General features: G+C 36.0%; 1 protein-coding gene across 2 annotated transcripts in view; it reads left to right on the top strand.

Moving 5' to 3' along the window:
* EFNA5 (ephrin A5) overlaps positions 1–25,728 on the top strand; it is a 270,324-nt gene that overhangs the window by 22,094 nt on the left and 222,502 nt on the right. The window lies entirely within an intron of this gene.

Genomic DNA, 25,728 nt, shown 5'->3' with positions numbered 1-25,728 from the left:
CTTTCTACTTCAGTTGTTGGTGTGAATACTGTCTGTCTGTGGATCATACTGCAGTGTGTGTGTGCTGTCTGCATCCTTGTATGTGTTCCGTTCCCATTACTAGGTTATAAGATTCTTGAGGTCTGGGATGGTGGTTTACATGCAGAAACATTAGACACAGGTCTGCCCCATGATGGTGAAGAGCCTGAGGTTCGGGGTTCAGGTTTTGGCTCCTCTAACTCTGTGCCTCGGACCTGGACAAGTTACTTCACCTTTTCCTGCTTCATCTTCCTCCTCTGTAAATGAGAATACCAATGTATTTATAAAGTTACTGTGATAAGTACATGCCATGTTACATTAGAACAATACCTGGCACAAAGTCTGTGGTTAGTAAATGTTAGCTAATAAATACTTTTGAATGAATTTCTGTATTTTTTCATTATCTTTTCATGTACAAAAACATCTTATATGCTACAGCGATCTGTCAGGGAGAGAGCATTGACTAACTTTGGAATTGGGGTGACCTGGCTTCAAAGGCCGACTCTTTAACTTTCAGTTTCCATTTGTATGAAATACGGAGGATATATATACTATGTGATGATTCAGTGAGAAAGTGAATGCATATAAAATGCCTGGTGTATAATATTTCCTCAGCAAAAGCTAGATATTATTATTGTTCTTCTGATTAATTTGGAGAATTAATCACTTGAGTGTTAACCTATCAGATATATTGTCTGCCCAGAGACTTCCTTTCTTCATTTCATTTTCTTGCCTGCCTGTTGCCAAATGTTTTGGTAACCTAACTGAACTCGTGTTAATTGAGTGAAAATCCTTTCTGATTTTGTCAGTTTGAATGATAAGATAATATCTTTAAAAAATATATATATATATATTAAGGCCTGGGGTCAGATAATGTGGATGTCACTTTTTCTTTTCTATCAACAAGACGTTTGACCTTAAGCAAACATCGAGGAACTCTGTTTTTCATCTTTACAAGGTGTTTGAACTAGTTGATATCTTAGGCTAGAGTGTCTGACTCAGAAGATCTGAGATATGTCAAGGCTTTGACATTGCTTAACTGTTTGACCTTGGGCAAGTCACTTAACCTTGGTCAAGTCCAGCTTTCTCATCTGTGAAATGGAAGGATTGTTGTCCTCTGGGAGATCATTTTCAGCTTCATGAATCTTTTGGTCTCTTTAATTTTCTTGGTTAAAACATATAATTTCCTCGCCCCCTCCATTTTGTTATATCAATTGTTAGATCAATTTGACCATATAAACATATGGTCAAAAACGTATAAAGTTTTGAAGACACACGGGATTTTCTTTTCAAAAATGACTTTAAGGATTATTTTCAAAGTTTTGTTTCTGTGTTACTTTAAATATGATTTTCAGGATTTATCTGGAAAACCATACTCCAGTTATAGTTAATCAGTAAGAAAAATAATGTGTGACATGTATCCAACTACCCAAACTGAGCCAGCCACCCTCATCCAAGTTGATGAGTCCAATCATGAAATATGACACAAGGAGATTTTGACTGAATTGTGTCTGATTAAAAACTCTCATTTTAGTTTGATTCTAAAAATTAAGTGTTTTAAAAAGTCCTTCAAAAGTGAAAGAATCTAGAATAAAACAAATATATTTTCAAATGATAGCTATAAGTTCTGTCATAAGTTGATTTACTGAAACTGGTTGATTTTCATTTGTTTTTCCTTTGCTTTTGGGAGAAGATAGGAAGTAGAATATGGCAGACTTGACAATTGGATAAATGTATAAGTATTGGAAGACAGTATACCATATATAATATAAATCTTTATCATAAGTTATATAAATGTAACTCCACTATTACAATCTTCTGTTCTGTTTTATGATATAGCTCATCTAATTTTGCATATTTATTTTTATGTGTGACAATTAAAAACATATAAATAATGTTATAATAGACTTTATAGTATGAAATGAACATTTCAAAAATCACTTTAATAATCAGTAAAAACCTAAGTGGACATGACACACTGAAATCTTTAAAATAAGTTTCAAGATGCCAGTTCACTATACAAGAAAGAATGATTCAGCCAGAAAATCAATTAAAAGTTTAAGTAATTAAATGCATTTGCATCAAGATGATGGTAAATGTAGAGATAGGTATATAAATAGTAATGAGCAATTATTACCTAACTCACCTGTTTTATGCCTGCCTTGCATTGAACAGACCTGCTTACGGAGGAGAAATTGTCTCATTTATTTGGAGATGGCTGGCCCACTTTAGGGTCTATTTTCTCAGCAGTTTCTAGTCAAATTATTCCTAATCAGTTTCATGGGTAGATTGGACTGGATTCACCCCATTTCCTGTGGCAGTGTGGGTTTTCAGTGGACTAATCACAACCACAGAGCACGAAGATGTGTCCTCTTAGAGGTTAGGTCTTATTCTCATCCAAGCAGATTGATTTGTGAGTAGCAACCGTTACCGATAGCGGGATGTGTGTTTACCAGTATGTTTCTGCATTTAGCAATTTGTAAGACATGATGTTTCTCATTTCCTTGTTACCTAATAAAGCAGTTCAAGTTTAACTTTTGTAGAATCTGTTTTTCTTTTCCCATTAGCTTGTAATTTTGTAATCTCTTTATCAGAATGAATATTAAAGTAGGTTTATTTTGTCAATATTTGTGTCCAGTTAACAATATAGTTATGTTGATTAAAAGGCATTGTTAAAATTAGAGCTCATTGTAATGACAGTGCTAATTATGGGACTATGATTTTAAACTATGTTTCTTTTTTTTACAAATATTGAGTTACTGTTAATCCATTATAGACTGTTGTACCCATGGTGCAACTCTGAGATGCTGAAGAAAGTATATATATAGTAGCTGTATGCCTATTGAAAAGTTTAAGTGCCTGCTTGCTAAGTTTCTATAATTATATAAGAGAGACGCATTGATGTTAGTTAATATTTAAAATAAATAGTGTTATTTAAATTCACACATAAACTGCTTTTTATCTTATTTATATTGTTATCAGAATAACACCATTACTGAGATGCTAGTTTTAGAAAATAAGTCAATGATTTGTATTCTAGGATCCTTGTGCATGTCATAACTTTCACTTATATATTTTATTTAAACATGCTTATTAGCTAGGCTTCAATGTGCTGATAATAATATTTAAAAGTCCCGATTCCAGTGGAATTTATATAATAAAATTACTATTTCTAGAGGAACTTGAAGAACTGATCTCAAATGATCATACTTTACATTCACACAAAAATCCTACATGATAAAGCTTTTTCAATAAGTTTTTTTTTTTTTCCATATTTCATTTGGAATCAGGGAATTCCATCTTAAGAACCAAGTTCAGTGACAGTATCCACTGGTAGTAAGTAGCAGTATTCCCCATATAAATACTTTATATCTTCAGAAGCCGTAGTTTTAATGTTCTCTCCATAGCTACCTTTTTCAATATGACACACACAAGTGAATGTGTGTGACCCTTCCTGTCTCTGTGTTTACAGGAAGATCCAGGAACTCAGGTAAATTTGTAAAAAAAGCTAAAACAGAGCAAGCGACATGTTTAATCAGTGCCCTCCCCCATTACATTTTAGTATCCCTCAATAGTGACTTCTTACCTCACTAAAGACATCACATCAGATACATTGTAATTGCCTTGGTGTCAAGGTCACACTTCATTAATCTCTGTGTTTACTGTAGTTAGCATAGTGCTTGGCACACAGTAGGTACTTTGTAGCATTTTCAAATTATGAGACTGAATGCTGTTAAGCATATAGTATTTGTTTAGATTCTGCTCATCTTTCATTTCCTGGAAAAAGAGCTACACTTTTAGTTAACCCTTTTTTTTGAATTGGACAGTTGCAAGCCACAGCTAACCTGCGATTATTCTTCAGAGTAGAAGTGAAAGTGGACGCTTATTACTGTTTTTCCCAGCTGCGTGGTTTGGTTTCAGCCTCTTAGGTATTTGAAGAGATGGAGAGATGATGGCAAAACAGGTGACAGTCTTCAGGCCACAGGGAATGTGTGGTCAAATGAGTTTGTCTTTCTTAATGTCACTGAATCCTCTGGAGAAAATGGTGATAGCTAAATAGATGCTTAGGTCTAGGTTTAGGATGGTCCTTTAATGGTGCTTGTTTCTGTGTTAGCAATGTTCAAATCAAGAAACTGCATCTTTAAAAATGCCTCGTACTTTAAAATATGTGAGGGCTATTTTGTAAAGATTTAATGACTTGCAGTATGTGCAATGTTCACATGATATGAGTAAAGAGTAAATAACATTTTCCCCCAAAATCCATTTGAAATGAAATTTAGACAAAAATAATTATTTGGATTGGTATGTTAGGGCAAATTTAATGATAGGACCAGATAGACTATAAAACTTCATCCAGTATATTATGGGCAAATTGGTTAAGATGTCATGAAATCACATACAAAGATTTGATAGTAGTAAATTTGGTAGCATTAACATATGGATAGTGAATGCCATTTAGGGGGACTTTTAAACAATTTATTATGAATGGTAGTATAAATTTAATTTAGTCAGCTGGGAAAAATGCTTTCCATAAAGTGCTAATTAACAGCTTAGTATTAGGCAAGTTAAAGGTGACTAGGAAAATACTTAAATTCCTACAAAACAGATTTACTCATCTCTCTGTCACGTTATTCTAACTTGTCACATAATAGACATTTTATGATTTTTTTATTGATGAATTTAACTCATCCTTGAACAGTTGAGAACAGTTGCAAGTCGATGTTATATAATCTTACAAGTTTTTCAACTTTAAAAGTAAACAATGGTGTTTTACAATTTGTTGAGGAAATTCATTTATTAACTCTTGAGTATCAACTATTAGTGTGTTAGGTACTGACTAGGTCATTAACAAAGATATTTTTGGATGACAAAATACACAATTATTCATGAATAAATAACAATGCATGTACTTGTTTCACTTTATAGCAAAAAGTACAAATTTCTGTTTAAATATGAAATTTCTTGGCATACTTTTTCTCTTTAATGAAACTTAACTACAGGCTATGTTTTGTTCATTAATTTGTGTAAATAATTTTGAAATGAAGCAAAATATTCTCATTGTCCTTTTTCTCTAAATGTTTCTTTTTCTCTCCTTTTATTTATTAAGTAAGCACTAAACTTTTTCTAGAGGTTACTAGGAGATAACATTTAGCAGTATAATGTTTGATGAATCTGAGCCAAGGTAGCTATTTCTCTCTAATGGAGGATGACAACGATGGATTTAAGAAGTCACTCCTTCTCATTGTCTCCAGCACAAAAACCTTCCGCCTACATCTTCTAGCTTGTATCACCACTTCTAAAGGATCCATGGGCAAACTGCTGAATTTTTATTAATCAGCTTAACTTAATGAAATGAAAAGACCTTTTCAAAAGAATGAAGAAGGGAGGAACTGATACTGAGAGCTACTCTAAGTCTTTTTTCTCTGAAAAAAATTTTCTTTTTAAATTTTTAGGGAAGACATATTTAGTCCTGTTTCCAGGTAATTGATCTGGCTACTCTTTCTGATTTTCAAACACTTAGGCCTTTCTCTAGCTATGGGCTGCCTTTATTATTATTTTTCAAAGAAAGCGGACAGCTAAAAAGAAGAATTAAGGAGAGCTGGGGGGGGACTACCTTTGGGAAAGGAGGCAGGAAAGCTTAAGCTGATAAAACACCACTCTTTTTTGATGGCAGCTCTGTTTGGATAACTTGCCCTTGTCTAAATTCTTCTCTCTTCCCTGTCCTTCCTACTCCCCCTCCTTCCCTTCCCTCTTTCGTCAAGCCTAGTTCATAAACAGTAGCAGCTGGAGATCTTTTAGTGGCATTCAGGGATTACTTCCCTTTGGGGTTTTAATAAGCCCTGATGCTTCAAACGCAGTAAAGACGCTTTGGGAGACAATCACCATTCAGGCTGGGGACCGTGGGGCTTTTCAGGGTCCAGATGGTTGTGTCCAGGCAGAGGCTCAGGATGTGTGGAGCACAGTGGATCCCTGCAGCAGGGAGTCTGTGAGCCCTGAAGGATCAACTGGGAAGTAGTCAACAGAGGGTGGTTCCTGTGATTTCTCAACCCACTTGACTCCTGCTCCCTTAAATCACTGGATTTGAATTTGTGACCAGCCAGAGTTGCTACCACTCAAGTTAAATGGTCCAGGGCTTATCAGAACCCCCACGGTGGGGGTGGGGGGCTCCCCTATAGTTGGGGAAGTAAGATGACAAGTTGGTGACCTCATTCGTTAGATCTACTGAGGTGTTATTTAAGAGCTAAGCCTATTGGAAGTCAGGTGGTACAGTGCCTCAGGGTTAGAAATGTGTTATTGCCTCTTCTTTGTTTTTGAAGGCCTCCTGGTTGTTTTCTTATACTACCTAGAAATTTGTCCCAATACATGGCTTTTAAAATTTAGTTCTTAGACTGAGTCAGGAAAACTACAAAAAGATGGTGGCACATGGGTTCTTCAAGTTCATCTAATTTAGTTTCTTAAAGTTTTTGTTTGTTTGTTTGTTTGTTTTAGATGGGGAAAATAGGCAAAATGGCATTTTAGATGTTACACGAGTCTGTCTTCTCACCTATGATTTCTGAAATATTTCTCCTCCCTACTCTCCCCTGGGGAATTCTATGTTTAAAGTGATTCCTGAAACGATTTCTAGGAAATCCCAGTATGTCAAGGAAAAATATGGCCACTCCTCGTATCTTCTTTTTCTTTCCATTTTTTGCACGTGCTCATTTTCCTCCTCTCTCTCCATAACATCTTGACTTCATGTCATTTAGTAAGATAAAAGCACATTTCAGAGAATGTCATGACTGCCCGATTTAGAAGTCTCATGAGTTGCAGGGAGAGAACCCCTGTTTCAGAGGGTTGAGAATCAATCCACTCTGAACATTCCTTGGTCTTTTTAACACAAGTGAGTTTATTGTCTCATTAGGTAGATTTCTGGACTCAGGAAATAAGGTTGGTTATTATTTTACTAAAACGTTGAGTGGTGGTGCTAGAAGGTGCCTCTCCAAGCCGTCTGCTTAGGCCAGGTCCACTTTGTTTTGTCTCCACCCAATGCAGTTCGTGGCTTTTGGGTAGCATCCTTCTCTGACATTTCCAACCTAGGAACATTGTGAGTGTGGGCAGTTTTCAGCTAGTCATTGAACATGGGCTCAATGTGGAGCTGGAATATTAGGAAACAGCTGTTCTTCGTCTGGGTGGACAGTCACTGATTTTTCAGTAGTTCGGCCTCCTGATGGCATAAAAACCCATTTGTGCCTCTTTAGATTAAGGTTAATTTTTGTGGTAGTGAGTGCAGATGCAATGAACAGATGCTGCCCACTTGCTTTGGCTTTTACACATACTCTATACTTTAAAAATGAAATTGAATTAAAAATTAAATGCCTCATTAGGCCATAAAAAAAAAAAAAAGGAAAAAAATCTCCGAAGAGAATGTACTGCATCAAATATAATCATGGTCCCGGTGAACCTGGGGAGTTGATGTATTAATAAAGTTCATAGATAAAAGTGAACTGTCCATTCTTAATTAGGTTTTGTTGTTTTTCTCCCCCCCATAATTCATAGCCTACTGGGCTCTTGTATAATGATTTCCTGAAACTATTTTAACCATAATCAAATAATTATAAGGATTGGAAATTGATGTTTATTCATTTCCCCAGCACAGTTTTCAAAGTTTGTGAGAGCTTTAGTTTATGTATACATACATTTTATTTGTTTATACATAAATATAAGTAGGTATGTATACCAGGCCGCTAAAATTCAAGCTCAGGTGTGCCACTGGCACCCCCCAGGTCACCTCCTGGGGAAGAAGAGGCATCTGGGTTTTCTGGGAGGTTTGTGATTGACCTTGCATGTGGCAGCATTCTCATTTGTCTTTCAAAGTATCTGTATAGTGGTTACCTCTGCGGTTAGGAAATCATTTGTAGCTTAGAGTTGTAATGCTGGGAGACAGTCCGCTCACCTGCAGATAATGTTTCATTAGCTTCTTTCAAATTGACAGGGCTGGCTGCTTCCATGTATTCCTCTGGTGAAGCTGAAGGATCGCTCTGTTTGTTTTCTATTTTCTTGTTGCAGGTCACTTTCAGTAAGGATTCTTCCCTCAGGCCTTATTAAAATAACAACCAGATAAACAAACTATACGCTTCCAAATCAGGAACAACGAAGATGGGACTTGATACTACTAATTCGCATTGGTTTTATTGTTGTTATGCATTTGCTTTCATTTGAGAAGTAGCATCACTATAGAAATATTTACAATAATTCTACAACTCACGTTGAGATATTTCTATTGGAGCTTTTTTCATATGCTTGGGTATTCATTAATTGAGTCTAAGCTTTTTTGTTTCCTGAACATTATATAAGTATTTTCTCATATTGCTGGAAGCAGCCTGTCTAATACTGAAAACTATTCTTGTCAATGACTGCATAAATTTTCATCAAGAAGATTAACCATCACTTACTTAATCAATACTTTTTCATCCCATTCCATGGCATTCTAGTTTAATGGGAAATAGATATTAACTCCCCCTCCCCTACTGCACCCAAAGTTTCTGGTACCAATATGTTTGGGAAATGCTGAAGGAAAGAAATGACATTAAGTCTGAATCTTTCAGTGCCTGTAATATATGAACAATCCCTGACAGACCAAGATGGAGAAATTTAGCTATATGTGGCATATCTCAAATCTGCTGACTATTTAAAAAGACTGGATTACTATTCCTTATTGTTAAACGCATATATTGTTTCCAATTTTTCATCATATAAAGAACACATGAATAACTTTTTTTTCTTAAAGCTTTCCTCATAGTTTGTTTTTTCTCTAGGGTAAAGAAGTAGAATTATTGGGTCAAACAGTATTAACACTGTACAGTTCTTGGCAATATTGTCAGATTGCTTTATAGTTTCATTATACTCTTACTAGAACTGGATTTTTTTTTTTAAGGGTTCCATTTAATAAGCAAGAAAGCTGTTTTAATACACATTTCTTTGATAATAAGTGAGATGAGGTGCTTGTTTATTTGTTCACTGTTTATAAAGGAACTAATAATTAGTAAAGCTTTTACTTAGTACTGTGCCATTAGAATAAATGTTAGAATAAATATTACCTGTGCCATTAGAATAAATATCACTACAGACTAGCACTCTGCTGGACTGGGCCCTGCGCTGAGCACTCACTGCATTCGTCTTCTGCACAACAGCCTTAAAATCAGAACACATTTACAAAGCTATTGTTCTGCTCCAGTTTCTTTTCAAGCAGTGTGCATCTATTAAGTCATACTATTTGTATAATAACCATATGAGGTAGGTTCTATAATTGCCATCTCCATAGATTAAATCTGGTGAGGAAGTTTACACGGTTAATAAGGGTCAGAACTGGGATTAGAAACCCAGGCCATCGGTTCCAGAGACTACACTCTCAACTCGCACCGTGCTGCCTCTGCTCTGCTATTATTTAAGCAGGTATATGTCATATTATTAAACTTACCAAATGAGTGCTGCTGTGTCACTGGCCGTTCCCCTGCCATTTTGAAAGGAGTAATACTCTAGAAAGTGCAAGTTATAGCCCATACTTTAAAATCTCAATTTATGCATGTTATTCTCCTGTATGTGAGGGTATAGAATGAAGAAAAGTGGGAGAACAGTAAATGCTCAAAGTAATATGTTGTGTTGTCAAAGAAAACACCTTTATAACTGAAGTCTGAATCTTACCAGCTGCAGTACAGACTGTACGCTTCTACAGTATTCTACAATTTAGCACATGTGAGTATCTTTGATAAGATTTGTTATGTGGATTGGATGTAGGAGCCCTTAAAGGCAGTTTTATAATTAAAAGTAGTTCAAATGCAAAAATGACCTGAAATAGTAAGCTATTAGCTTATTTTTCTCTCTAGCAACCTAAATTTTATACTGATTACATATATATTCATATATAATACATATAAAATATATATAATATACATTCTGAGTATTTTCACTAAAATAACTTGTTCTTCATCTACATTTTTTAATTCAGTAACTCATACTTGAAAAGCAAAATAAAAAAAAGTACTTTGCTGCTCTCTGTGAATATTTGTTCTTGAACCTTTCTAATAATATGCTTTCTTCCTTGAAGCATTATTCATCTTCTGTTAGCATTCTCCCATGAATTGAGATTTAGCTTTGTGATTTTCTTGACAGATGCTGGAAGCAGGATGGAGTTACAGGACTTCTCTTGTCATTCTAAATATTATAGATTGAAAAGACTTATTTTAACCAAAAATCTTTTTTGAGGGTGGATTAAAGATTGGAAAGGATATGGCCACAATTTGGTTTTTTCTAGACTTTAGATTTCCCTTAAGATTCTATAAAGATTTTATTTTTTGGTTATGGTTAACAAAAAGAAAGTAACCAATACTGAGCTTATTTACTGATGTTGGCTTTATAGAAGAAATTTAAGCTTCCCACATAAAATTTAGGGATAGAGTCTTTGCTTAGTTCAGCATTTAGGTATTTGTCGTGGTCATTACTGGCCTGAGAAAAATAAAATAAACAAAAAGCAAGCAAATTTGAGAAAGATTTATGGTAGGATGTTCTTATAAAACCAGAAAGCTTAAAATCTGGTTGATTTAAACCAGAATGCTTGCTTTGCTCTCAAATATTTATAAAATGCTAAATACTTTTCAGACTCTTTTCTGATGATTTACAGATTACGGCCTGGTATCAATATCATCACGCCCACTCCTCTGCCAGAACCCTATAACCTTCACAGCTAGTTATTATGGGACCGTGTTTGCCCATGTTTCACTCTTTCCCTTTTAGACAGTCTTCATGGGGTTTGGCTTTTAAAAGAAGAAGCGTTGTTATGCAAGATCCATGGCTTATGCCATCCATATTAGAGAACAAAATCTTACCTTCTAGAGAAAAATTTGGATATGATAGTCTTAAGTTATTTTAGCTGCGGTAAATAATGGAATTTGAGATAAGCAACTCTTCTGGAAACGAATAAAGTAAACTCATAAATTAAATAAATCCTTTATTTCAGATTTTCAATTTTATTACTAGCTTGAGAATGTCTGGAAGAAACTTACATGTCATTTGCTTAGAACTTTCTGAAATTTCTCACAGTTTTGGATTATTAATATACAAAGGCTGAGATAAAGCATTTCCATGTATTGAATTTGAACATGCTTTGTGCTCCATGAAATATTAAATTCTGTTTGCCATCTTTGCAGGAAAGCTGGGCAGGAAAACTTACTCATGCACATGAGTAAGGGATTGAGGTCATGGCATCTTGGTTCAAGGATTTTTTCCTTCTCATTTAACAGTAATATTTGTCTGGAATGTGTTTTGAGAGAGTCATATGGGTCATATATATATATATATATATATATATATATATATATATATATAAAACATGCATGCACACGTACACACACACACATATGTATAATAATGTTTTCATGCTAGCTTCATTACTAGCAATGAAAACCATGTAGACTGCTTTTGGTCTAAAACTGATTTCAGAGTCAGAGTTGTAGCATGTAGAGTATGTAATGTGGTAGCTTAAGAGACACATTTAAACAAAAAAGTTTTTTGGTTTTTTTTTAAACTTGTATTTTTATTTAAGTGTGTTTTTCCAGGACCCATCAGTTCCAAGTCAAGTAACTGTTTCAATCTAGTTGTGGAGGATGCAGCTTACAGTGGCCCATGCGGGGATCAAACCGGCAACCCTATTGTTAAGAGCACGGCGCTCTATCCAACTGAGCTATCCGGCTGCCACTAAACAAAAAAGTTTTAGTCATAAAAAGATAAGAAAGAGGGAAACGTTATGTAAAGCATTAATGCTTTTAATAATATTTCTGACCAACGTCCCTTAGTTGTAACTGTCTCCTAGAAGTTTCATTTGCTCACAGTCTGGGCAAACTAGCATGACCTTGGGGTGTGTTGGCTCACTCATGACACCATCCGTTGTAAGGATGAATACTTTTACTAACCTGGGCTATACTGTCAGTGTGTCTGCACAGATCTGAATTGATACATCTCCGTTTCTTAATGAGGAGTTTGGTCTTAAATGTAGTGAACCTTCTCACTGTGAGGCTGTCTGTTACCTAAGGCTTAAAATCTATCATAATTACCATTTCTCTTAAACACCCATCATTAAGGAGTGCACAAAATGCTTGCCTTAAAAGGGTAGTTTCATGGAGATTGCTTCTTGGGTATGTGTCAGCACAAAATGAAATCCCTGGGGTTAAGAAAAAAGAAGCACTTACACGTTGAAAAGTGGTGAAAAATCTGCAAATCCAAATACTGCTGACTGAAAGGCAGTTAATGGCTTGCATGTTGGTGCAACCACAGAGGCAGCTAACGCTGTGCCCTGCTGAACTGTTGGGGACGAGTTCTTTCACTGGTGGTAGGTTGACATTGAAAAGCAGGAACCCATTACGTGAGAAGTAGCTTGTTTTGCCTAGACAAGAATATACATCCAACTTTGGGCTAAAAATTATAAGGAGTTGGCTCAAAGCAAAAATAAAATAAAAGCAGTCATACATTAAAATAAAAACTCTGCATCATGATTTATTGACTTTGGCCATATCAATTTGCTAAATCATATGGATGCGATTTAAGAAGAATGTTATTTTAAGAAGCTTTGCTCCCCTTTAATTTGACATGACTAAACCTGAAGCCTTCTGGAAACCACAGTTCAAAATGGTTTTTCCCCCTAGAGTTTTCGTCAATTTGCATTTAGAAATGTAATATTAGCTCTCGTGTAGACTAAGGATTAACTCTGGATATTTCTAGATAATGGGAGCCTCATTCCAGAATTGAAGTTGAGTATCACTTGACATGAATTAACTGCTGTTCTCCTGAATGTCATAGATCTTAAGGTCAGCTTTTGATTTATCAACATCCCTGGTGGTACCTAGTTTTCTTCGTTCCCCTTTTGCTCTTGCATTGACTACTGGGATCATTCTACCTTTTTAAAGCATTAGAAATGTTGCATTACACGTTGGGCATTAACTTTGTAAAAGAGATCAATAAACTTGAGGCAGTTATCTGAATTTTTTTCAGTTTGAAATCGTCTTTGTTTTTTTGTTTGGGTGTACTCTGATAAAGACCCGGTTTGAAATCAGTTTGTTGGGAGTAGATAAGGAATCCTGGCCTTCGGATCCTCTCAATGTGGCTGAGTTTTTAACTTTCCAGGGCATTGTAGGGAGGGTCCTGGTTTTCTTCGCAGTATTGAGCATATAAAAGTGTCTTCTCAGCTGTGAATTTTCAAATCACAATTTAAAAAACAATACTAATAAGGAAACTGGAAGAGTTTTTCTGAATCAGCAGTTGAAAAATGGTGAGGGGGGAATTTAAAAGTAGGTTAGACCAGCAATCTCTACATCTGTCATCCCCTGCCAGCTCCAAGCATGCTTCAGTCCTCCAAGAGCGTGTAGGCTCTGTGAGGGTTTCCAAGTTTGAATTTTGTTCAAGTTGGAATAACTTTTCATGGAAACAGCATGTCTTTTCTCTTAAAATCTTTGTAAATGTAATTGTTTATCTTTTCCTGAAAGGTATAAAATGCCAAGGACCTCCAAAATATTGTTTCCTGTACTTCTGGAGCTAAGGCCCAAAAACACACACGCCAGTTATTGGGATCTCTGGCCTTTGAGATTCGTAGCCCGTTTGTGCGAATATGAATACTTGCACAGCGGTTTGTTGCTTTTACCCCTTTCCTCCCAGTGGCCAGTGCACAGGAAGGTTCACCCGTTGAGTGTTCTGCCAGCTTTCCCCCAAACTCATCGTGAATGTTGCATGTGAATCGTCAACGTGCATTCCGTTACCCTCGCCTCCTATCAGTGGTAAAAGGAACATAGCACGCAGGTGTTTAAATTATTTATTGTCATAATCGTCCTTTATGTTACACTGCCTTGCCAGGCCTCTGTTATTCTAGTGCATAATTGATGTGCTCAGAAGTGGAAAGGTTAGAAAAGCGGAAGTAATGTGCCGCAGCGGTGCCGCGAGGGCGCAGAGCTGGTTGGCTGCGCAGAGAAGGGGCCGCTACCCACCGCCCAGAACGCCTCACAAGTTCTGAGGCTCATTTAGCATCTGGTCAGGAAATGTTCCCTTTCTTATTACGTTTGCCATGCAGAAAGGGCCAGGAACAGTGGAAAGGGTCAGCATATCAGATTTTGATATGCCTAGTTGCATGTCTTATCCTGGCTCTTGAGTACAGCTGGGGTTTACCAGTGATCCTCATGAACAATACATTTATAAAGTTTTTGGAGGAGGAGTTCATTTCAGATAAGTACCCTGAGTCTTGGTGTGATTGGTACTAAGATGAACAAATGACTCACAAATAACGAAAGCAGGACGACGTTTTTAAAAAGAGCGCACATAAAAAAATGAACTCAATTTGGACTAGCAAAGGATTTTTCCTTCTTGTTACACCTCTGTGTGCATTTATTGGAAAGCAAGATAGGGAGAATATAATGCATTGTGCATAAAAGTGCTTTAAAGTACACTTACAATGAGAATGAGTTTAGTGCAGATTTCGTGCATGTACAGAAACAAAATACTGAACTTTGAGGTAAATTCTAAAATGTAATCTTGGCCAAATTATTTTGAAAGGACAATTGTAGAACTTAATTTAAATACAGTGTTTGGATACGTGAATAGATTAGGAAAATATTTTGAAAGGATATCTTCAACAACCATATTGGGGATCTCCTATGGTGGATTAAAAAGTATTATTTCCATCCTAGGAGAGTGTTTATTTGAGACACAGCCTCCAGATTTCCTGCTCTAGGCTTGCTAGAGAGAGGGCAAAAGATGGGAGAAGGAAATGTTTTCTGGATAAAGGTTGGTGAGATTTTATGTGTATTCAGAGGGGAAGGCTGTGGACACTTGGTTAATTCTGACAGCATGTTCTTCAAGTAGAGTGATGAAGAGAAGAACAAAGAAGAGGGGGAAAGGATGTTGGAGTGGAGGATAAACAAGAGGTGGAGAATGGTGTGGTTAAAAACAGGAAAAAGTAAAAGTTGGCAGGGTGGGGGGTTGAGGTGTGGCGAAGGGAGAGCTGCAAGATCCAGTAGTTGCTAGTCTTGCTCATCTACTGTTACCTGTGTTTTTCCCTGCTGGAATTTTCCCAAAGTTTTATAGTTTTGTGTATTCTTGTAAGTATGCCAAGGCTTTTGTGGGAGGGCACAGTTTATAACTATGTGAAATATGTCAAAAGACAGAAAAATAAACTGTGGAGGGAGTTAAGGAGAGCCAGTGAGAGGAAGAGAAGGAGAACTGGGTAAACAAGGAGAGTGAGACAAGGATGGGACAAAAAGACAGGGCCCTTGAGAAAAGAGAAAGAAAAGGAGAGGGAAGAGGAGACTTGAGGGAGAAAAGGGAGAAATGGGAATGCCTTAGAGAAGCAGTTGTTTCTGCAATGCTGTGCCTCACGTCACCCTGTCCCTTGGTCCTTCTCTCCTCCATGTGCTGGATTGCTGGGGGCTGGAAGGCTGTGCTGTGGAGCCAGTGGCTGTCCAGGGCCTCCTGGCGCGGCTGTGCAGGGGCTCCATTTCAAGTGGCTGGTCAGGTGTTTCCTTTAGAAACTGGCGCCCATCCCTAATGGACTTGTGAAGAAAATCAGAGTGATACCTAAGAAGTTTCATATACACGCAAAACATTCAAATGCATGTACAGAAGGTGCCAAAAAAAAAGTATACACATTTTAAGAAAGGAAAAAAACTATTAAAATTATAATACTCAATATATACTGACAACGAAAGATGAATACAAGTCACCTTTGACTTCTGCAATTACAAGAGGTGCTCAAAGTGGTTACCATCGGTATAATTTTAATACAGTTTTTTCTCTCTTAAAATGCGTATACATTTTTTTTTGGTACCCTTTGTATTACTTTGTGAAATCTGACCCCCAACTATAGCCTTGAAAAATCTCTTCTGATAACTTTATTTTTCCTCTCCTTTTTCTAATAGGAGAAACTTAATACTTTGCATCAATTCTTTTTTAAATTGAAGATGGTTAGAATATTTTGTGCTAGAGAGATTACTTAAGAGGATATAAATATTTATCTTCTCTTTTTTTTAATTAGGGAAATATACATCCCTGCATTCCCAATTGTACTTCATTTGTATAAAAAAGTATGTGTAAAGAAACATTTGATATCAATCACTTATTTCATATCTATGAGTCTTCTATAGGAAGAATTGTTCTTGTTTTCCATATAAGCCAGTAAGATTTTTGATGTCTAAGAAAACTATTTTTTCTGTGGATGCCTAGATATAAATACAAATTTATGTATAAATATGTATATGCAATACATGTATATCTGTATATATATTCCCTATATATGGAAAGTGTAGGGCTTATATATATGTCATATGTGTGTAGACACACACACACACACACACATATAGGTATATATTATATATAGCATATGTTATATATCATTTTATATTTTTCTCCCTGGCCTATTGTTTCAGATGTAGAATATTTAGCATTATTTACCAATCCTTTATTATTTAAAACAAGTAAGTAGGATTTGCTAAATATTGCAAGTTTGATTGAGTGTGGACTGATGCTTTGATTTTTATTATTAAAATAATAGGTAATACACACACATAGTAATTTTCAAACAGTACAAAGCAGTTCAGAGGTACAAAATGAAGACCTCTTCTTCCTCCTACCCCTGTTCCTTTTACTAGAGGCAAATAAATGAGACTGAGAAAATCATTTATGATACCTAAAAACCACATTTTCAGATAACATGCAAGCCCTTTCACATTTATGTTCTGTATATGCAGAAAATAAAACATTTAGATGAGATAACTTGTATATCCTTCCTCATATCATTCTTACACGATTTATTTTTCAGTATTGTAAGGTTAATCGGGAGTGATGTCATTATCTTGCCCAGACCTCTAAAATACCTTCCTTTGTCCTAATTAAGGACTTCTCTTTTCATAGACCTCAAAAGTCTAAGGGAGAGCTCCAGTGGGACTCCAGTGTCCATTTTATTCCGGCTTCATATTTCATCTTTAACTTACATTGCAATTTTGTTTTCAGTTGCCATTACTCATTGTCAATGTAATATTTAGTATTTATCAAAGGCTCTCTGAGTACAATATGGTGTGGCATTTTCAATAATGTATAGATTAGCTGCTTTTCCAGACCATGAACAGCTTGTAGTCTAAGTAGAAAACAAAAGGAAATACTTTCAATATTTTATAGACCTAGCGACAGATTTATATAATGAATGGATTTGGAAAAGTGGAGCATGAGGTAATCAATTTATACGAAGTATTTATTCTGGTTATTTTGTATTTTATGTTTCATTTTTATATGCTAATACGTTTTTGAGACTCTGTCTAACCTGAACTTTCTAAAGTGCTACACAATGTGCATAACTTAATAAAACTATTACTTTACTTTTAAAATTAAAGTTCTCTTGGTGCTGGTAACAGGCAGCATTTGATTCATGTAAGGCTTCTTAAGAGGCATCGTGACATACTCGCTTATTTTAGAGTTTAGAGCATAAGCTCTAGAACTAATTACCTGCCACTTACTACCTATGTGATCTTAGGCAAGTAATTCAAATTCTTTGTGCATCGTTTTCTCCTGTCAGTAAAATAGGATGATAACAGTACAGTACCTACCTCTCAGTGTTATTTTATGGATGACATTGAACTCATATACATGAAATGATTAGTTTCGTGTGTGGCACATCATAAGAAATTAATAAGCATTATTTTTTATAATTATTTGGGTGAAAGATTAGTGTAGTTCTAGCCTAGTTAATTTTGATGCTATATTTTCATTTATTCTCATTGAATAATGACATATATTTTGCAACTAAGTATTCCATAGCTCTGATAGTGGAAATAAATGTATTTCATAGATTGACAGTAAACAGTGTTAATGAATAGGTCTCCTGTAGTAAAAACAAATGTTTGCAGCTTGTTTCAACATCATTGTGGAAATGAAATAGAAATTTATCATAATATAAACTATGATTCAATAAATGAAACACACACATATTTACAGCTGAGAATTGGTGCCTTATGATACAAAAACAGTGGCTTAATGCTCTGCAACTGCTAATGTATTCTCATCTTAAGCAGCCTCCTCAGTTGTTTTTGGAGTGTGATGTAAATGACCAGGGACTATTTAATGAAGTCTTGACTTGCATTGTGTTGAGGTAGGAGGTAGCTCTGATACAGGCATTTGCATGTGAATTGGTCCCTCGGTGACAATTCCTCAGGTGATAAAATGATTAAGAACGTTTATTATTATATCTGTGTGGGGAAAATGAATGTTTCATCCCCACTTTGGGGGAAGAAGAAAGATGAGAGCTGAAATCAATTCATCCAGGTACTCTAATATCCCTCTTTAGTAATATTTTTATATTAATTTCACTGAAGTTAATAAACAGAAGAAATAAAAGATAGAACTGAATCATTTAAATATTAGTATGACAATACTGAAAAGGGGGTACACATCTATCTATTCTTTAATGGAAGGGAGCCATCGTTAACAAAGTAACAGGAATTGTTACAGAGAATTTGATGATTCTGTATAAAATCTAGTATTAGCCACGCAGAGAGGCATCTCAGCCCTGTTCACAAATAAGGACAGCTGGAGAGTAGTTAGTTCCACAGCTTTGGATTGGGGAGGCAGGATGAAAGGTCTGGAGGTGGGACGGCGGGAGGTGGTGGGGTGGTTTCCAATTCCTTTCTGTTCTTAGTGAAGAATAGGGCTCAGCTATGACCATCAAGGAAATACATCAAAGAAATGTTTTCCTCTTAAGTTAAAAAATCAAAACCAAGTTTAAATCCCAGTGCATTAAAAGCAATGCTAAAACAGTCTGGGTTTAATAAATGTGTTCTTTGAGGCTGTTTATTATGTAATTATGTTTACTATGTAATAATTATTATTATAACACCAGAGATATATTTTATAAGGGCAAAGCACCTAATATGGGCTTTTGGTTCAACAAAGCTACGGTCCATAACATGGATGTTTCATTAGTAAATTTATAGAAAAAACATACTGTGTACTCTTTTGTTTTCTAGTATAATGACTTTTAAATTTTAATTTGATGGTTCTGCTTTTACCAAAGTTATTAACCGTCATTTGTACACAGTAACATATTTTAAATGGACTAAGGCTTCTATTTCATTCCAAGACTGGTGTGCAGCCAGTGTTTAGTTAAATAACATTGCTAATCAATTTATAAGATCTTACTTCAATAATGAGTGATCTTCCATCTTGGTAGACTGCACACAGGTTTGTGATGCATGCAGTAACCAATGGTTTTAAGTTAGCAAAGAAATTGGCTTTACTGTGTCTGTAAGCTACAATATTGAGATATTAATTGAACCTATACTTAATCTCCTACATTGTAATTTAAGAAAGCCAACTTAACTATGTACAACTGAATTGTGCATTTCATTAAAATTTGAAAATCATGGTAACAAGACAGGGATTTGTGAGTTATAATCAATAAGACTAATTTAATTTAGGTGTAGGTAGCTGAGGAGAAAGACAAAAATCAAGGACTGGAGTTTGAATTATGTAAAGTGTCACATTTAATTTCACAATTAGTTCTGGTGTGTTTGGGGATTTAGAATAATTTTATACCTTAACATTCAATCTTTATTTTACAATGAATAAGCTAATTTTAGATGATGGCTCAACCTGTGTCTTCTTACTGTTATGGAATATTAGCTTTGGAATAATCTGGTAGTTCTTACTTAACACCAGTTAATAAGGAGTTAGAATTATAATTTTAGATGTGAACAAAATGTTCCAAATTATCACATTATATAATTCATATAATTTGGTATTAGTGACAGGAAAAGAAGAAAGCACACTGCCTGATGAATTTCTTTCACTTGTCTTGGTTCTGCTTGGTTTCTTATATGTTGGAAGAAATTGGCTAATTGTGAATTTAATAATTATGCTAACGCAATGGTGGTTGCTAAAAACAGAAATGCACATGAGACATCTCAAACCATCTTACCTGTCAAGTTGGAGTGTGTATGTCAGCAAAGTCAACTGTTGTCAAAACAGCCACTAAATTCTCTTAAGTCAAACAACTGGTTTGGTTATTCAGGGAAAAAAAAAAAACAACCTACAAAAACTCCCTTGTTTACTGGCTCTGAATAAAATTTTAAAAATTGGTCGCTGCAGCTTAAGTTTAGATGTTGTTTTGGTGAGAGTTTTTCTTAATTGATAAACTTTCAGCCATATTTAGATGCTCTCATTTGGGGTTGTGTTAGGGCCAGTTACAAACACAGAAAGTTTATGGAAACATTAAAATTAACCCAATAAAAATCACTGAAATTACTTTTGAATTGTTTCGCTGGTACTAGTATATTAAGTGGTTGGCAAGTGAATGTTTATGTATAAAATATAATCTTTGTGAAAGTTGTATTTTTCCCCTTATATAATGTTCAGAAAGGAAGTTTTAAAGGTTAACAACGGCTCTTATAGCAACCACTAATTTTGCTAAGACTAGCATATATGTTGTTAAATATGCATAAGAACAGTCTAAAGTGAATTAGCTATGGTTATTTGTGACTTTGGATGGGTCATTTTCAAAATGACTGCTTTTTTGAGGCGAAGCTAATCCTGTGACTTTCATACAGGAAACTATTTCTCCTGCTGAAATTCACCACCGAGTTATTGAAGTTTATAGAGAGAATAGTTTTAGTCAACAAAATTAGTAAAAGTGATAATTGGAATTTAGTAAAGAAATACAGACTCCTGTGCTTAGACTTGGGGACCACATGTCGAGAAGAGGGGAATGGGGGAGTGGAGAAACAAGTCTTTTAAGCTAAGCTTAAATCAAATAAGTTTTACCACATAAAATAGATCAGTTATGCTATCAGCATAATTACTGTACTAGGCTTAATGCACTGACAGTTAAAAGTTTTGAATCCTATTAAGTCTGAACTTATATACATACAGTGAGAGAATGAAAACCATGAGTTACATGGTTGAGTTGTTTTTAAGGAAAACATATAAAGGGTGAATGCTAAACTTTGACCACTGACTTTTGTCACTTTAATGTAGTCTGTGTAACGTAGTCTGTGGTTGCTGTCGGGTTCAAGTTGACCTTCGCTTTAATTACAGCATTGATCCTTGTGCTACTTTTGCTTATTAAGATAGGGTGGATGCCTTGGCAAAATTGGGGTCACTGTTTGTGTTACTGTAAAATCCACTTACGTGGGATAAAGGCCTGTTTCAGGCCTTATCTCTTTAAATACTTTTTGGAGCGAAAGAAATTCCATTTTAAGGATGTGAGTAGGATCCATAAAATAGGGGACTCTCCCACCTATGTAGTGGAAAATAATTCTACATTTTTGGTTTCCTTTTACTGATACTCTTTGGAATTTGGGGAGGAGGTGAGTTGGAAACAATACAACCCTGTTCAAAAAAACTAATTTTTAAAATCCTGTAAGACTTTACCGCAAAACTTGTCATTTTTGGGGGGCTGGAGAAAGAATTAGCACATCCTTAGGATCATAACGGATTTCTCTGCCTTTGTAATTTATAGCACTGACAAAGTAGTGAAGTGCTTTTTTTCTGTAACTGACTGCCCCCCTTTAACAAATGTTTTTGCAAGTAATAAGGCAAAATTACAAACGATAAATTATTGTAGTGGTGGCTGTTCACCAGCCTGCCCACCCATTCATGCTGTACAGTACTTCATGGAAAGTTATGTTTAATGTCATTTAATGAGTCCTTAGAACTGGTCTGCTCTCAGACACTTTGATGGGCTGTTAAATTTACAAATGTTCTAAGGCTATAAATTATCTTTAAACATTAGGAGAGAAAGAGATGAGTTTTCCTATGCATTTCACATGATTTATTTTCACTTTGGAACCAGGAAGCTGAAAATAGGTGAGGATTTGATGCTTCTGTTCACATTTTGGAATTTAGTCTAAACTTGGTATATTTCTGGATCTAGATCAGAGAGGAATGTACATGAAAACAAACATAAACTTTTATTTAGGAGCTCTAAATAATTGTTACAGGAAAGTAACTTTCAGTTAGGTCCATTGTCCGTTGTTGAGCAAATCATCTGACTCAAGAAGTCAGGTTAACTACTGGTGATTCAGGGGAGATTGATCTTAAATATTATCAGTGTCGAATTCCTCCTTCTTCCTGGCCCACCCTTTCACTGCTCATTAGCACCTTCCCTGGCACTACTAGATGAAATGAAAGGATGTAAAGCACCTCTGGAGAGGCATCACTGTACAGTAGTTAGGAGAACTGCCTTGGATGTTGTCAGTGCTGGCCTCGGAATGCTAACCTGTGGGACTCTTAAGTCAATAACTCAAGCTCTGTACACCTCACTTTTCCAGGAAGTAAAAAGAAAATGAAAATATTGACACCAGAGTGTTGTTATAGGGATCGAGTTAGAGAATGAATGCAAGATGATTTGCAAGGAGCCTACCTAGCACAATGGCATGATGGAGATGTTCAATAAGTGGTAGCTAGTATTATTGTTTTGTATTAGTTGTGTTATTTTAACACAAGTCTTGATGGACTAAGATAACTGCATAATATAATGGGATGATAATGATGTGTTTAAATCAGTGGTTATTAATCCTAGCTTCACATTTTAGTCACCTAGGGAGCTTTTAATACCCATACCCAAATACCCATGTGCTGGTCTCAACCCAGCAATTAAGTCAAGATTTTTGAGGGTGGGGCCGGCAATGTGTTCAGGTCTTGCCAATCTCAAAATATACTCTCTAAACCTTGGTGCTCTTTGGCCGCCCACACATAATCTGGTGTTAAATTTTGTTGACTTGACCTTAACTAGGCCATGTTGTTTCAGTTGGGTTCTTTCGGCTGAGAAGACTAAAATAGGAAGGCTTGGCACTTATGTTTCGTTTGCTCTTGAATCAAGCCCCCATCCTCGTGTGATGGGTGACTACCCCTGGGTGGAGAGTGGCCCAACCCTGCTTTCTGGGACAAGAACGCTTGTCAGCAGTGCAAGGGCTGGGAGGGGAAGCTGCCTGAGCACAGAATCTCATCTCCCAATCCTGGACCCTCCTGCTAGCTTCTTAATGTCTCTGTCCTTACTTCTGCCTTCCCACCTCAACCCATTTTCTGCTAGAATTTCTCTCTCTCTCTCTCTCTCTCTCTCTCTCTCTCTCTCTCTCTCTCTCTCTCTCTCTCTTTTTCTTTCTTTCTTTCTTTTTGCTAAAGTAATTTTCTGCCAGGCCTTTCTGGCAAAAGGTAGCCAACCTATCTTGTTACCTTTCAAAAACATGAACCTGAACACATCTTTGTTTTGCTTAATTAAAAACCTTTTATTTGCTCCTAATTTTCTAGAGGATGACTCTTTACCTTCCAGCCCCACCTTCTCATATTAACATTTACCACTGCCCTCCGACCCACTTTTTTCTAGACATACCAGATTACTTTCCCTTCCCTTAAAGTTCCATGCTTTCTCACCCTCTTTCGCACATGGCGATCCATATTTGGAATGTTCTTACTCCTCTTCTCTACCTTACTGGTTCCTGTTCATTCTTCAATTCTCAGGCCACTTTAGTTATTCCTGCTCCCCTGCACCTAAAATTTTACACACAAAACTCCACAATTGTACTAATTATTTTACATTAGAGTTATTCATCTTTCTGTTTTTGTTTTTTGCCTGTAAGTTAATAGTAGGGACTTTCCTAGTCTGTTTTCCCTACCCTGTGTCCTTAATCAAGCATGGTAGTGGGCATAATTTATGCTCAGTAAATGTTTACTGAAGAATAAATATCCTGAAATGACTAACTCTTGGAAGATAGTGGAATAAGAGTCTTTTGTGGTGATGACTTATATTATGTTACGTTTGCCAAACATAGTGAAAAATTACATATGACTTTGCTCCTTTGAAAGGGAAAAATATTGTGAAGCCCTGCTGAAAATACAGAAACCATATTAAGTCAGAAAAATGTGTTTTTTTAAGTATCTCTTTTAATTGACTTGGTACATCTCTCGTTTGGGAGATGGTATGTATAGACTTAGGCAATAAAGAAATAACTTTTAACTTTATTTCAGTGCACAATATTCATAAATATGTAAATGCATGATCAGCTTGAAATAACTCATTTTGCGTATTTGGTGATTTACGATACAAATATTGACAGATTGCTGCTGAATTGGTGGTGAAAGTAAATGAAATGTGGCCAGCACAATTAGGAGTTGCCTGAATGGGGATCTTGTTTTTGTATTTTAAAAAATGAGAGCTAGCAAGTGTTAACAAAGGTTTTGTCAATATTCTTTATTGTTGCAGATTTGTGCAACTTCATTTATAAATGAAAATCAGATGAAGGCTGACAGCGCTGGAGTTGCTAGATTACTTGGAGGGAATGTGTCTGAATAAGGCACTGTGCAGTTCCTATCTGAGGAGCTCACTGGTGTTTGCGATTGTCAGTACTGTGCTCCTGAGGAGATCTACAGCCATTTAGTGCCCTCAGGCTGATTTCTTCTGGAGATCTATTTACAAATGGGAAATTGGAGGAGTCAGAGTTCTGTAGGCACAGGTTGAAACATGGGTCTCAGCTCTGTGTAGTGCCTCTTAGAAACCTGATTAAGCTGTTTGTTCCTCTATCCACAAATTGTAGAATATGATTATGTGAGTGTGCTCTGGAGAAGGGGAGAGGGGATGGTGGTGGTGATGAAAGATAGAGGAAAATCCCGCTTATGTTGAATTCAGAAAAGAACATAATGTATGTTAGAATTTGCCTGCTTGTTTGTGAATGTACTTTGATTTTTTTCTCGTTTTTTAATTTGCCAAGGCTAATAGGTTACATGCAAGGTCCAGTCCTGTAACATATTCAGCTAAGTTTTGATGTCTCAGCATTGTTACTTGATGCGATTGGTTCATTCACTCATTTGACACACATTGATAAAAGTACCCCAATGGCACAAGGCATGTTGGATTTGTGAAGAGAAGGGAAGCCTGGCACATCCCTTGAGGAGCAAGTAGGATGGTTTTCATAAGCGGAGATACTGAAATATCCCTTAATCCTTTTCATTTTAGGGGACGTTTCCCACGTTGTGTGTTTTGTTAATTAGGCAGTCATTTTATGCCATTTTTTTCAGAGATGCATGTGGTTTGTCATGCACTTCTTGTTGCGTGTAGTAGTTTTCTCCAAAATAGCAGACAAAAGTAGGCTTTTCCCTCATTCTAACTTGGACTCTGAAACTTTGGTGTGCTAAAACTGTCAGGAAAACTGTGCCTATCCTGTCATCGGCAAACCTGACATTTTTGAAGATTATGCCAAATGTATTTTCTGACACATTTCAGTTGATTCAAGCTGAGAGGTACTTCTTATCTTTTGATTTGTCAGTCTGCTGGCCTGAGGAATATAGCTACAGTCCCTGGGAATCATATGCCATGACGAAGCTGAATCACTGTTTTCAAGTGCTGTCAATTAGTGTTTGGAAATGGAGGGGAAAAAAACCAGTGCATGAAAATGTCACAAGTTCATATAATGAATTTTGTTTAAAATGGATTTCATGCTTACACATTTTTTACCAATATAAAGTAACAGAACTACATTAAGATTTTATTATCAAATTAGTGCTGAAACCTTCAAATTTTCCTTCTGTGGCCTTGTTTAAAAGAGCCAGAGGAGAATTGCTGGCAGCACTGAATATGACATCTTTGGATTGCATGTAAATTATACACATAAAAATGTTCTATCTGGAATGGGCTTGGCACATAGTAGGAGTTCAGCAAAT

This window comes from Rhinolophus sinicus, chromosome 3, assembly GCF_057876585.1.
Source record: "Rhinolophus sinicus isolate RSI-liver-muscle chromosome 3, RSI-T2T, whole genome shotgun sequence".
Lineage (NCBI taxonomy): Eukaryota > Metazoa > Chordata > Mammalia > Chiroptera > Rhinolophidae > Rhinolophus > Rhinolophus sinicus.
This window is presented reverse-complemented; position numbering and strand designations above follow the sequence as displayed.